The sequence below is a fragment of the Lissotriton vulgaris genome, chromosome 1_1 (assembly GCF_964263255.1).
Source record: "Lissotriton vulgaris chromosome 1_1, aLisVul1.2, whole genome shotgun sequence".
In the NCBI taxonomy this organism is placed as follows: Eukaryota; Metazoa; Chordata; class Amphibia; order Caudata; family Salamandridae; genus Lissotriton; species Lissotriton vulgaris.
Genome location: NC_141685.1, coordinates 720934360 through 720946464, shown reverse-complemented (window position 1 = coordinate 720946464; position 12105 = coordinate 720934360). Strand labels below are relative to the sequence as shown.

The 12105-nt window shown below is 39.7% G+C and overlaps 1 protein-coding gene across 5 annotated transcripts in view; it reads right to left on the bottom strand.

Annotated features, from left to right (window-relative positions):
• Nucleotides 1-12105, bottom strand: part of LOC147747710 (coagulation factor XIII B chain-like) — a 706417-nt gene that overhangs the window by 215949 nt on the left and 478363 nt on the right. The gene's annotated exons all lie outside the window — the stretch shown is intronic.

Below are 12105 nucleotides of genomic sequence, written 5' to 3'. Positions count from 1 at the left end.
ACCCCAAGTCGAATGACAAAATATGAGAGAATAATATTAGGAGCAGAGAATGTAACTGTAACCAGATGCACTGACTTAAACCCTGCTACATTATTACCTAACATGTATGATGAAGAAGTAAGGGATGACACTGAACATGATTGTTCAGATGTAACAGAATACTGTGCGAAACCTCGCCCAGATATACAGGAAAATGAGCTCTTTGTAGATGGCTTCTGTTTACGACATTAAGAAGGAAGGTTGAGTGCTGCTTATGTTGTCTGCACATTGGCTGGAATAGTCGAAGCATCCTATTTACCGGGAGTCAAATCTGCACAAGTAGCCAAATTGATTGCTTTAATTAAAGCTTGCAAAATTGGGAAGAACTGGAGAGTAACCATTTACACTGATAGTCAGTATGGTTATGGGGTTGTGCATGATTTTGGCCAACTATGTATGCAGAGGGATTACATGACTTCCTCAGGAACCCCTATTAAAAATTGAAAATATGTAAAAGAGATTTTTGAAGCTATACAATTGCCAAAGGAAGTAGCAGTGCTCAAGTGTGCTGCACATCAGTATGGAGATGACTATGTGACTGATCGTAATCAATATGCAGACCAAATTCCTGAATATTGTGCTAAGACAAAATTGGCTGTAAACAAGAAAATTTAAACAAAAGGAATCAGATGCCAGCTTATGCTTATCTCACCCACAGAAACGTGGGATGAAGTGAAACATTTACTGGGTGAAGCAGATGTAAGTGAAAAGGAAGGTTGGTTAAAAATAGGATGCAAAGGAAGAGAAGAAGATGGTGTCTGGATTTATCCTGGTGGTAGACCAATTATGCCAGACTGTTTACTTTCACAATTTTCTAGAATGTACCATGGAGATACACACATAGGTAGGGATGTCATGATCAGACTCTTTAGACAGGACAGGTTTAACCAAAAGTTTAGAACGGTTGCAGAAAGTCTTTGGTCAACAGAACAATTCAGGAAGAAATACAGTGGACAGTTTTTAGTTTAGTTTTTGTTAGGTTGCAAGTAGATATCATTCAGTTACCACCATTTATAGGATTGAAGTACATCCTTGTCATTGTTTGTTTGGTTTTACGGTTGGTGGAGGCATATCCAACTAAAAGAAATGACAGTATGACAGTTGCAAAATTATTGTTGAGAGAGTTGATCCCATGTTTAGGTTTTCCAGTAAAGGTGGAATCAGATAGAGGATTTCACTTTAATAATGAAATAATCCAAATGATCTGTGAAGCATTTAAAATTGAACAGAAACTGCACTGTGCATACCGCCCAGAGGCTTCTGGAGTGGTAGAACAAATGAATGACACAATTAAGACAAGATTGGCTAAGGTGTGCTCCTCCACATCAATGTTGTGGCCAGATGCATTACCTCTTGTTCTGATGGGACTCAGAAACAATCCTGACAGAAACACAGGTTTGAATCCTCATGAGATAATCATGGAAAGAACAATGAGATTAGCATTTATTCCTGGACACAGACTGTTAAGCATTACTGATGATTAAGTGTTGGACTATTGTAAAAGATTGGCTGACCTGGTGCATTCTGTCTCTCATCAGGTTGGAGAAGACGCAGTTGTCAGACAGCCGGACCAAGCACATGATTTAAATCCTGGAGATTGGGGTCTAGTGTAGAATCACACTCGTGAGACATGCCTTGCACCAAGGTGGAGTGAACCAAAGCAAGTGATATTGGTCACTCTGCTAGTCATTCCAAGAGAGTTCCAACTCCTGATGAGATAATTCCTCAACATATTCAAGAAGTTGAGAGTGCAGAAGGTTGCACAGTTGAGGAATCTGGAGTATTAGATTCCGAAGTAGCTGACCAAGAACAGCCAAGCACTAGTCAGAAGGATTAGATACCAGTAGTTGACATTCCTGAAGTCATTATCAAACGAGAAGAAGAAAACAGATAGAAGAACAAGAAAATAGAGAGGAACACATAGGTTTAGAAGAACCAGTTCAGGTTATTGAGTTTAAAATTGTTGGAGATACTGAGCAGGCACAGTTAAGTAAGGAAAAATACACTCAGACAGAGGGGAATCGACAAGTTCTTAAGTCTGAGGAGGGCCGGGTAGGTTCAGAAGAATGTGTTCAGGCAGAAAACAAATCAAATGCATTAGGACCTGATCAGGACCAGTTAGGAATAGAAAAACAAGTTCAGGAAGAAGAAAGGATTAAACATATTCAGGTGAAAGCCAGCACATCGAAAAGTACTAAATCCGGTAAATTAGAGAGGAATTCAGAAAACGAAGAGAATCAAGTTGTGCCACAACGTAATGTAAATAAATGAATCCTCGAAGGTGACGAGGAAATTGACAGTGCAGTACAAACAAAGAAAATTTGAAAAGGTGATAACTGGCCAAGATATGTCAAGAGATTGAGATACCATCGCAAGACAATAAATGAAGAACCTGAACAGGTAAATGAAGTCACAAGCCAATCAGACCAGGCAAACTAACAAAGAAGTCAGAGAATAAAAATATTGAATAATAATTTCAAAGGCCCTAAGTGGACCTATGTAATTTTCAAGAGCTTAAAAAATCTTGATATAAAATAAAGAGAGTGTTGAAGTGTCCCCGTTTGTAGTATTAACCGGCGATTTCAACTGCCACTTATGCCCGACTTTATTACCCCCAATGAAGAATGGTCTAGCTGCCCGATTGAGGAAGGCCCGCATCTCGAGCATACAAATGAAGGCTTGGAAATAGGCAAGGTATTAAAAAGCTATACCCTAGAACACACTATTGATTTGGTCACTATTGGTAGGGATGGCGCTGTCACTCCAACCTTAAAAGGTAGGGGATGTAGCTCGTACATAGACTTCATCATGGTATCAAGTTTATTCAAGGACTGGTTAATAAGGGTTGAGATCGAATGGAACACATTTAGTGACCACAACCCCCTGGTACTCGAGATAAGGAATTTTCCCCCTGGGAAAGTCAGGAGCGGAGAGATGGCAGGCAGTATCGAGAAGGTAACGGACCAGGGAAGACTTCTGAGATGGTCTAAAGTTAATGGGGAGGCCTTCTATAAAACCCTAATGGAAACTGGGAAATAACTTATTGGGGATTGTCTAGACCTTTCGGTGGAGGGGCCGTCTCTGGTGAATGCATTCGAGGAAGTGGCCCACCTGATAGACGGCCTGCTAAAGTCCACCACTCTTGGGAGGGTAAACGCTGTCCAGAGATGGTTCGATAAAGACTGCTCCCGAGCACAGAGGGATTTAAAAATCTGTCTCAAAAGCCATCCCCGGGACAAGATCAGAATTGCACAGTGTAGGAGCGCCTATAAAAAGGCGATTAAAATCAGGAAGACCTCCCTTCAACTCCAAGCCTGGGAAGACTTAAGGGATGCAGCAGAGAGAAGAGACATGACTGCTTTCTGGAAAACAATAAATAAACCATGTTTCCAGGACAATTACACCCCAGAAATTGGCACTACGATCCTGCCCGAACAATGGTACAACCACTTTAAAGGCTTGTACAATCATTCAGAGGAGAACAATTCTAATACAAGGGGGGTGGTCAGTGGGTTTCCTCTGTAGAATTTTCTCTGGGAGAAGTTACAGTGGCCATCCAGGGCCTATCACGAAACAAAGCACCGGGCCCAGATGACATACCACCGGAACTTTTCCTTAGTAATGTGGAGTTATGGGCTCCTATTCTTACAAGGGTGATAAATGCAGCTGTCTCAACTGGCCTACCGCGTTCATGGTCGTCTGCTACAATAGTCCCAATTTTCCAGAAGGGGAACAGGGACAACCCCCAGTGCGACCGACCTATCTCACTGATAGATGTGATGGCCAAAATTCTGGGCAAAGTGATCCTACTGCTCCTTACAGACTGGGCGGAAGATAATCAAATTATTACTGGCGTCCAGTATGGATTTAGATCTGGGAGATCAACGACGGACCAGTGTTTGAACCTCTATCTGTTGGTGGCCAAGTACACTATAGCCAGTAACAAAGCGTTATATCTAGGGTTCATGGACCTTACCGCAGGTTTTGACCTCGTAAACAGAGAAAAGTTATGGACCCTGATGATTAGGCTAGGAGTCGATCAGGGTCTGGTAAACATCTTGAGAGCATTGCACTGGAATACTTCTGCCAATGTGCGGTTTAATCTGGAAGGGGACACCACAGAATCTTTTCCCTGCAATAGTGGGGTTAGACAGGGATGCATCCTGGCCTCCTTTTTGTTCTCGCTATATATAAATAACTTAGACCAGGCAGTAAGCAAACTAAAGGTGGATTCCCCAAGAGTAGGTACTCGACCCGTTCCGGTGCTGTTGTGCGCGGATGACGCAGTACTGCTAGCCCGCGTCCCCAAGGGACTTCAGTGTCTGATAGACGGGTTTGTTAGGTTTATGGACACCCTAGATTTATCGGCCAATCTTTCTAAGTCCTTTGTTATGTTGGCTGGTACTAAACCATGTAAGAAGTTCTCCTATAAGATAGGTGCACACAAAATAGGACAGGTACAAACCTTTACTTATTTTGGCCTGTTATTTGATGGATGTTTACATTTTAAAACATTAATTGTAGAGCGATGTTCCACATTGGTGGCCTCGACCGGGGCCATAATGAACTATGGGTGGAGGCAGGAGAGGTGGTCACCAGAGCAAATTATGAATTTGTATAGCTCAGTATGTTGCTTTAAAGTGACCTATGGGTCTGAGGTTTGGGGTTTTGTTAACACACAGCAACTACAGGTGGAGGAGAACAAATATTTGAGGAAGGTACTCTAAACCCCAAGAAGTACTTTGGCCCTGATCGTCCATGAGGAACTGGGCAGGCCCTATATTGAGGACCTGGTTAAGGTTAGACCCCTAATGGCCTGGCTAAAGATCTGGACAAATGTTGAGGCTGACCTGAGTAGGCAAATTATTAGAGACTGTCTGGGTAGGGACAAGGGAATGAGAATCCCATGGCTAATGTACATAAAAAAATCCTTTGAAAGAATTGGCTGTGAGGATCTCTTCACAAATCCAGTGGAAATCGTCCCCCAAGACAAATCCAGAGTTAAATGAAAATTCCTGGAGAGGTAGCCTAACGTAGGGCAGCACTGGAAGGAGGCAAACCCACAGTCTGCGCGCATAGCCTGGTCCAAACAGGGGAGGGCATGGAACCTTATCTGGCTCTTATGCCTAATGCACAGGATAGATTTTTAATCATCGGTTTTAGTCTCAACCTTTTACACCACCTACTGGCTGACCTGCCAGGTTTTACACTAACTGTTGAGCAGAAGGGTGCCTGCGGCTGTGACAATCGGTCTCCGCAGGACACCCTTCATTTTGTATTATTATGTCCATTTTATGTATTACCTAGGCGTAGATTTTTAGTAGGTATTTTAAAACATGCCAAGTTTCGACACCCTAAGGTTGCCCTACTATTCTTGCAAAGGGCTAATGACCCCCTCTCGCTGATTTGTGTTATGAATTTTATCAAGGTTGCTTTAAGGCTGAGGAACACAAGAGGGTTGTGCTGACTCAATTTCGTGTTTTCTTACTTTATTCTGCAGTGGGCATATGATGTTTATGAATTGTATTTGTTATGGTGCCTTTTTAATAGTGTAAATATGAACTTTTATGGTGTTTTTTAAATACCGAATGAAGGATTATTGATTGATTGATTGAAGAGAGTGTTGAAAAAGTAAACTGAATTGCCAGACGATGATGAGGAAGTGAGACCACCTTGATAGAATTATATTCAAGGACATTTGCAGAATTCAAATAAGAAATTAAGAAGAGAAATCTTCTTAAATTGGCCAAAGAAAGAGTTACTGAAAGACCAAAACGTAATTGTATAAATAAATGCTGTAGAATGTGCATATGTAGCATCTTATTAGTGATCATAATATGGCTATGCTTAACTGTAGCAATACCGTATATGATGAGCATTGAGAAGAAAAATATCACAGACACACGTGAAAGGACAGCTAACGTAAATGGATATAAAGTAGAATTAGAAGCATCAGATGAGTTAGAAATACATCACACAGTGACTGATAATAACACAGCCTTAAATGTTTTTACAAAATTAATATTTCAATATGTAGACACTATGGAAGTTAGTTATTGTTATGTATATATGAAACTACCAGCTTCTGTAGTGGAAGGTGTTGCTTAATACCATTTATCATTAAGATATGGTATATCCTGTAGTGTATTAACAAGTCTATTTTATAGAACAGAAAAATTACAATATTATTATTCTAATTTAGATTTGATTTTTCCAGAGATTCCTATTTGAAGGAATATGAATCCAGTGCTTAGTAACAAAGTTGCACAATTTATGGGTGAGTTTTTCCTAACACAAAAGACAATAGATATAGCAGAGGCTCATGAAAAGAATTTAACGTGTTCATTAAAAGAAGAAGAAAAGTTATCTTTGAATTTAGTAGAAGAAATGAGACAAGATTTTCAGAAGAAAGCAAATAAGCAGAAACGTCATATTCCACAATGGGCTGAAAAAGAAAGTATTTACACATCTGGAAAGACTCATGCTGCTATGGCCGTTGAAAATAAATGGAAAATCTGTCTCCATAGGTTAAAGACTGACTATAACAATATATTTATTGGCTCCAATGAATGTGAACAATATTTCTTGATTCTTGGAGGATGGGGATTAAAAGGAGAAACAAAGCCAGTATTTCTTAGAATCTATAATGTGTGTGGGAATAAGGCTTATTTTAGGCTTTCTGCACGTTGGTATGGGAGTTGCTATTGTGGTATAGTATTCCCCAAAGTTTATCATGTAAAAAGAATCACTGGAAACAATAAATACGGTAGAGAACTAATACGATATAGAAGAGCTAGTTTCACAGAAATAGTTGGTGATATACTCAGTGCATTGATACTTTCAGTGGGTGTAGTTCTAAATTCACATATAATTTGTCAGTTATCCACAGTAGTTGATCGTTTATCAACTGATACTGCTGGAGGTTTTCTAATGATCAACACCGAAATGGTTGCGATCAGATCAATGGTTATGCAAAATTGACTTGCTCTTGATAGAATATTGGCAAAAGAATGCGGAGTCTGTAGAATGGTGAAAGAGCAACATTGTTGCATGTATATACTTGACAAAATTGTTGAAATTGGAAGGTATATAAAGAATATTACAAAATTGAAAGAAGATTTGAAACCATTGGAAGTTGATAGTGTATGGAAAAAATTAACAAATAATCTAACTTCAATAGGTACATGGATTGCTAATCTACGGAAAGGCGTGGTGGCACAAGTAATCTAACCAATACTTGGAATAACACTGATAATATTAATAGTAATGATCTGGTGCAAATGTAAAAAAGGGAGAGGAAAGTATGAAGTGAACAAGCAGGGAAAGAAAAGAAAGTATGAAGAAATCCAATTAGAAGAAATGAAAGGAAAACTGTACAAGAAAATAAAAAATATGAAAGGCAAAGAGGATGTTAATATTGAAAAGCCAGAGAAGGGAATTTAGATGTGCTAAAGCTGATATCTGATTGGGTATAGGTAATTTTTGATGGCATAATTGCCATCAGAGAGGGGATTGATGGAGCAAGGATTCATAATGAAACTTGCTTAGAACAATCTCTTCAAGTAAACTGTAAATATTAAGTATTAAAAGTTGTTTGTCATACTAATCTTACATCGAAGAATACATACTTAATAGTCAGAGGGAAACTTGCCTATGTGTATTACTAATGAATAACTTGACAATAACCCAAATGGCTGCAAAAGACGTGGAAAATGACGCTGCATGACAACATAACGCTTTGGTGGGAAAAGCTTGCTTCTGCGCAGTAGTAATAAACATGGCCTCTTAGAATCTCAATTGCTAATCATCTGGTTTGCTAGAGCTAACATGACCTATATACTAAATGCTAATGCAGATATAGTTCAAATAAAGTAAATGGGAATAGTGTAGAAATAATGGGAATACAGTGAAATCATTTTATTTTAATATTTAATACTTGTTTTCTTTGACTTTCCTAAATAGTTCGTAAATGGGCCTAGAAATTAATGGTGTCTAAAACATGTGACCAAGTCACATGACCAACTGGGAAGAACTCTGAACAAGATGACCTCAAGTATTGGGATCTGTCCAAGGCCGAGACCTCCCCATGGCCTGGGAATACAGGAACATCCTGAAGACTCAATGGACAAAACATGCACATTTATATACAATGTGTTCTTTTGCTATGAACATTGGGTGGGAAATAAAGCTTGGGAAACCATATTGAAGGGCAGGATTTTAAACAAAAATCTTAAGAAATGTATTGCAATTATAATGTGGTGTGATGATCATCTCCTCTGTCCTGACCAATTAGAATAAAAGAATGTCATACAATAAAAACATTTGGAGGTGGTACATACCCTAGGAAAGGTATAATTAGACTGACTAATTAGATTAGAGCGGCTGCTGTAGACGAAATGCTGAGGAGCAGAGATGATATCCAAATGCTGATCGATTTAGAGAAAGGCAAGTTAGAAGTTAGGTATTAGTGAGGATATTTACAGTTTAGTCATAGAGTTGCATTTGCGGGAAGAATCCACGAGGAGATAAGACTTAGAACTGGATGCAGGAAGAACCACGAGGGGTTGTTATTTTTTTAGTATCAGAGATGGGTAAGATGCAGGCGTCTAATCCGGAGGAAATCATCTGTCCTGTCCTGAATCTGTCCTGAATCCTGTCCGAAACTACCTTGAAACTTTCGATATCTGAATCTTTCCAAAGGACAAATATACTCTTGGCCAGAGAGGTTTGATTTCACACCAACCTAGGTAAAAATAATGTGAAATTGTGTTTATGTGCCTGTTCTCTCTATCCTCTCTTTCCTGAGGCACTCGTTATTGCTGAAAGACTTTATGGAACATATATATTTAAAAAAATCTTTCCTTGTAGGTAAGGAGTTAACTCTGTAATGTGCTTGCTCTTAAGAATAATTTTATAAGCATTTTAAATGACAAATGAGTCTGTGATGAAACCCCCAACATTACGGCAGATCAGAATGAGGCTCTTTCATCCCCCATTACATGGGAGGAGGTCGAAGCAGCCATAACATCTTTGGCTGATGGAAAAGCAGCAGGGCCCGACGCAATCCCGTTGCAATTTTATAGGGCTGTGTCTCAAGAAATCTGACAGGATGTTCTGTTGGTTTTTTGAAGGCGCAAAGGGGGGTTGTACCCTAATCCTGGAGGAGAACCACTATTGTTCTCTACAAGAAAAAAGATAAACCTGAGTTAAATCCCACGTCCTACCACCCTAGCTTGCTTATAAACACAGATAGCAAGGTTTATTCCAAAGTATTAGCGTCTAGACTGGCTGAAGTGATCACACCATTAGTTTCCATTCAGCAACACAGGTTTATCCCCGGTAGGAATACAGCCGGTCATATGAGGCGGGTCATTGCTTTACTGTATTGGGCGCAGGCCACATGGTCGCCTATGGGAGTGATCCTATTGGACGCTGAGAAGGCATTCAACAGGGTCTCCTGGTAGTTTCTTTGGGCAGTGCTCCGCTGGAAAGGGTTAAGCTCTGAATTTATACAGGCATTACAGGCACTATACTTCTGGCCAGCTGCAATAATTCACATTTCAGGACAGGAAACAGGCGCATTTAACATCAGCCGGGGCACCAAGCAAGGTTGCCCGTGTTCGCCTGGGCTCTTTTCTCTGCACATTGACCCTTTTCTCAGTATATTCGAAGGGAATCACAATATCTTGCCGATAAGGGTCTATGGTACACACTATAAGACGCTGGCTTATGCGGACGATATAGTGGTGATAACTAGGGATGTTGCTCTGGCAATTGCAACCCTAAAGTCACTTGCAGGGCACTTTGGTGTAATCTCAGGTTATAAATTGAATATCCTGAAAACACAGATGTTACACTCAGCCTCAATGTGTCCTCCTGATATTCCTGTGGTTATTACTGAAGCAACATATCTGGGGGTTAAAATCTCCACTTCGGTGGCTAGTATCCCCGATTTGAATATTTTACCAGTGGTCGAATCCATAAATACCAGACTAGAAAGACTAGATCATCTGCATCTCTCATTGAATGGTCACTGCAATATACTGAAAATGCTGGTTCTTCCAAAGTTTATGTATCTCTTCAGAACAATTCCTTTAGAGTTTTCACAAGGATGTTTGGTCAAGGCTGGGAGGATATGTTATAGATTTCTGTGGGGTTATCGCCGATCACGGAGGGCAGCTAAATGGATATGTCTCCCTAGAGATCGTGGAGGCTGGGCGGTTCCCAACATTTTATTGTATTACTGGTCATCCATGCTACAACACTTTGGAGTACTTTTAGTAGGGGACAGGGCGGAGGTTCCGAAAGCAAACAGACCGACTATCTATGAGATCGGATTGGGAGAGGCGGCGAAGTGCAGCCTAGTACGGATACTGGAACCAAGCTATTTTAAGAAAACGAGGTTCAAAGTAATCAGCACTGCCTACTGTATGTGGCGGAAAATTTGCCGGAAATGGAAAATTCTAAACGTCAATGCTTATACGTCATTTACGGCTGTTGGAATTTTACCACTGATTTTTCAGGACCAGGTTATTTTTAGGTGGCAACAGCAGGGGTTGAATGTTATTGGTGATTTGTGCTCCGAGGGGCAATTTGCATCTTTCTCTTTTCTAAGGGAGAAGTTTCATATAAATAACTATGATTTCTTTACATTTTTACGGATCAGAAGTTTTTTAGACAAGCATCGAAATAAGGGTTTCTCCTGTTTGAAAAGATGTCTTTAGTCGAATTAGTTCAAAGGAAAGAAAAAATAGGTACAATATACAATTTCTTTTATCCGGTTTTCCGGATGATATTGAGGCTCAAAATATCAAGTGGGAGAGAAAACTTGGTAAGCCAGGGGTGGATATTGGCCATACTCTAGAACTTTCCAGTCAGATCCTAGTCTCTGGTAGCGTACTGACTCAATGCTTTATGGCGCTATTTGATTTATATCACACACCTGTGAAGATAGCAAAGGGGGGAGGGGAGGGCGATAGTTGTGGCAGATGTGGGCTACAAGCAGCCGATGCAATTCACATGTTTTATGTGTGTCTAAAATTGGCTGAATTTCTTCAGGAAATTGAATATTTTATTAATTTAGTATTAAAAATTCCAGTGGTATTCTCTCCTGAGCTGGTTATAATGGTTTATGAGGATACTGGGACGGCCGTTAATCCAGGTATACTACGACCCTTTTGTTTATGGCAATGGTTCGGATTTGTATCACTTCACAATGGATAGGCCCGGAAGCCCCTACTTTTCTAAACCGGAGATCTAGGATGCTTCAAATGTACAATCTGGAGTCCTCTGTGTACCGTCTAAGGCGCAAAAGTAGGCGGGAGATGGGTACTAAAATATGGGCTCCTGTCAAGAAATGGTCCCTGAGGCAGATGCTATAGATGGGTGTGGTCATTAGGTGACTGCATGGGCCGGTTAGTACATGTCCCACCACACTTTTTATTTTCTGCTTTACAATGCTTACCCTCTGCTCTGTTAGCTATTTTTTTTGAGGTCCCATCAAACGATTCCTTAAGTCTATTTCATGTTGTCTATGGACAAGTTTTTGCAGTACTGCCTGCCTCTATAGATGTATTCTCTGCTTTTTCTATGTATATTGTGCCTGTCATGACCTCTGTCAATAAGTAAAATGAAGAAAAAGAGTTAAAAATAAAGAGTCTATTGTTATTCATAATAAATGATACAGTAATGAAATGTGTATATGATTGCCAAAACTACACAACTAAAATAGATCCATGAGTCATAAATAGGGCTACTCAGGTAAAGAACATAAAATTGATTCCCAGCGGTGATTTATTAATATTTGTTCTGGGTGTATTGTGTGTGTGTTAGATGGGCCCTGATGATTATTTGGTATTAGTTGTCCGCAGATTGGTATCCAGCTGGATCACTAGTCACAGCATCAAAGGAGTAAAGTACAATAAAAATTATTTTAAAATTAAATAATTTTACATGCAGTTTATGGTTTGCTTTTCTATTCTTCTTTAAAAATAAATAAACTATTATTAGAACACAAATTAAAAACTGATGAAATATTGCAAATCAAGCATTAGTGTATAATACTTG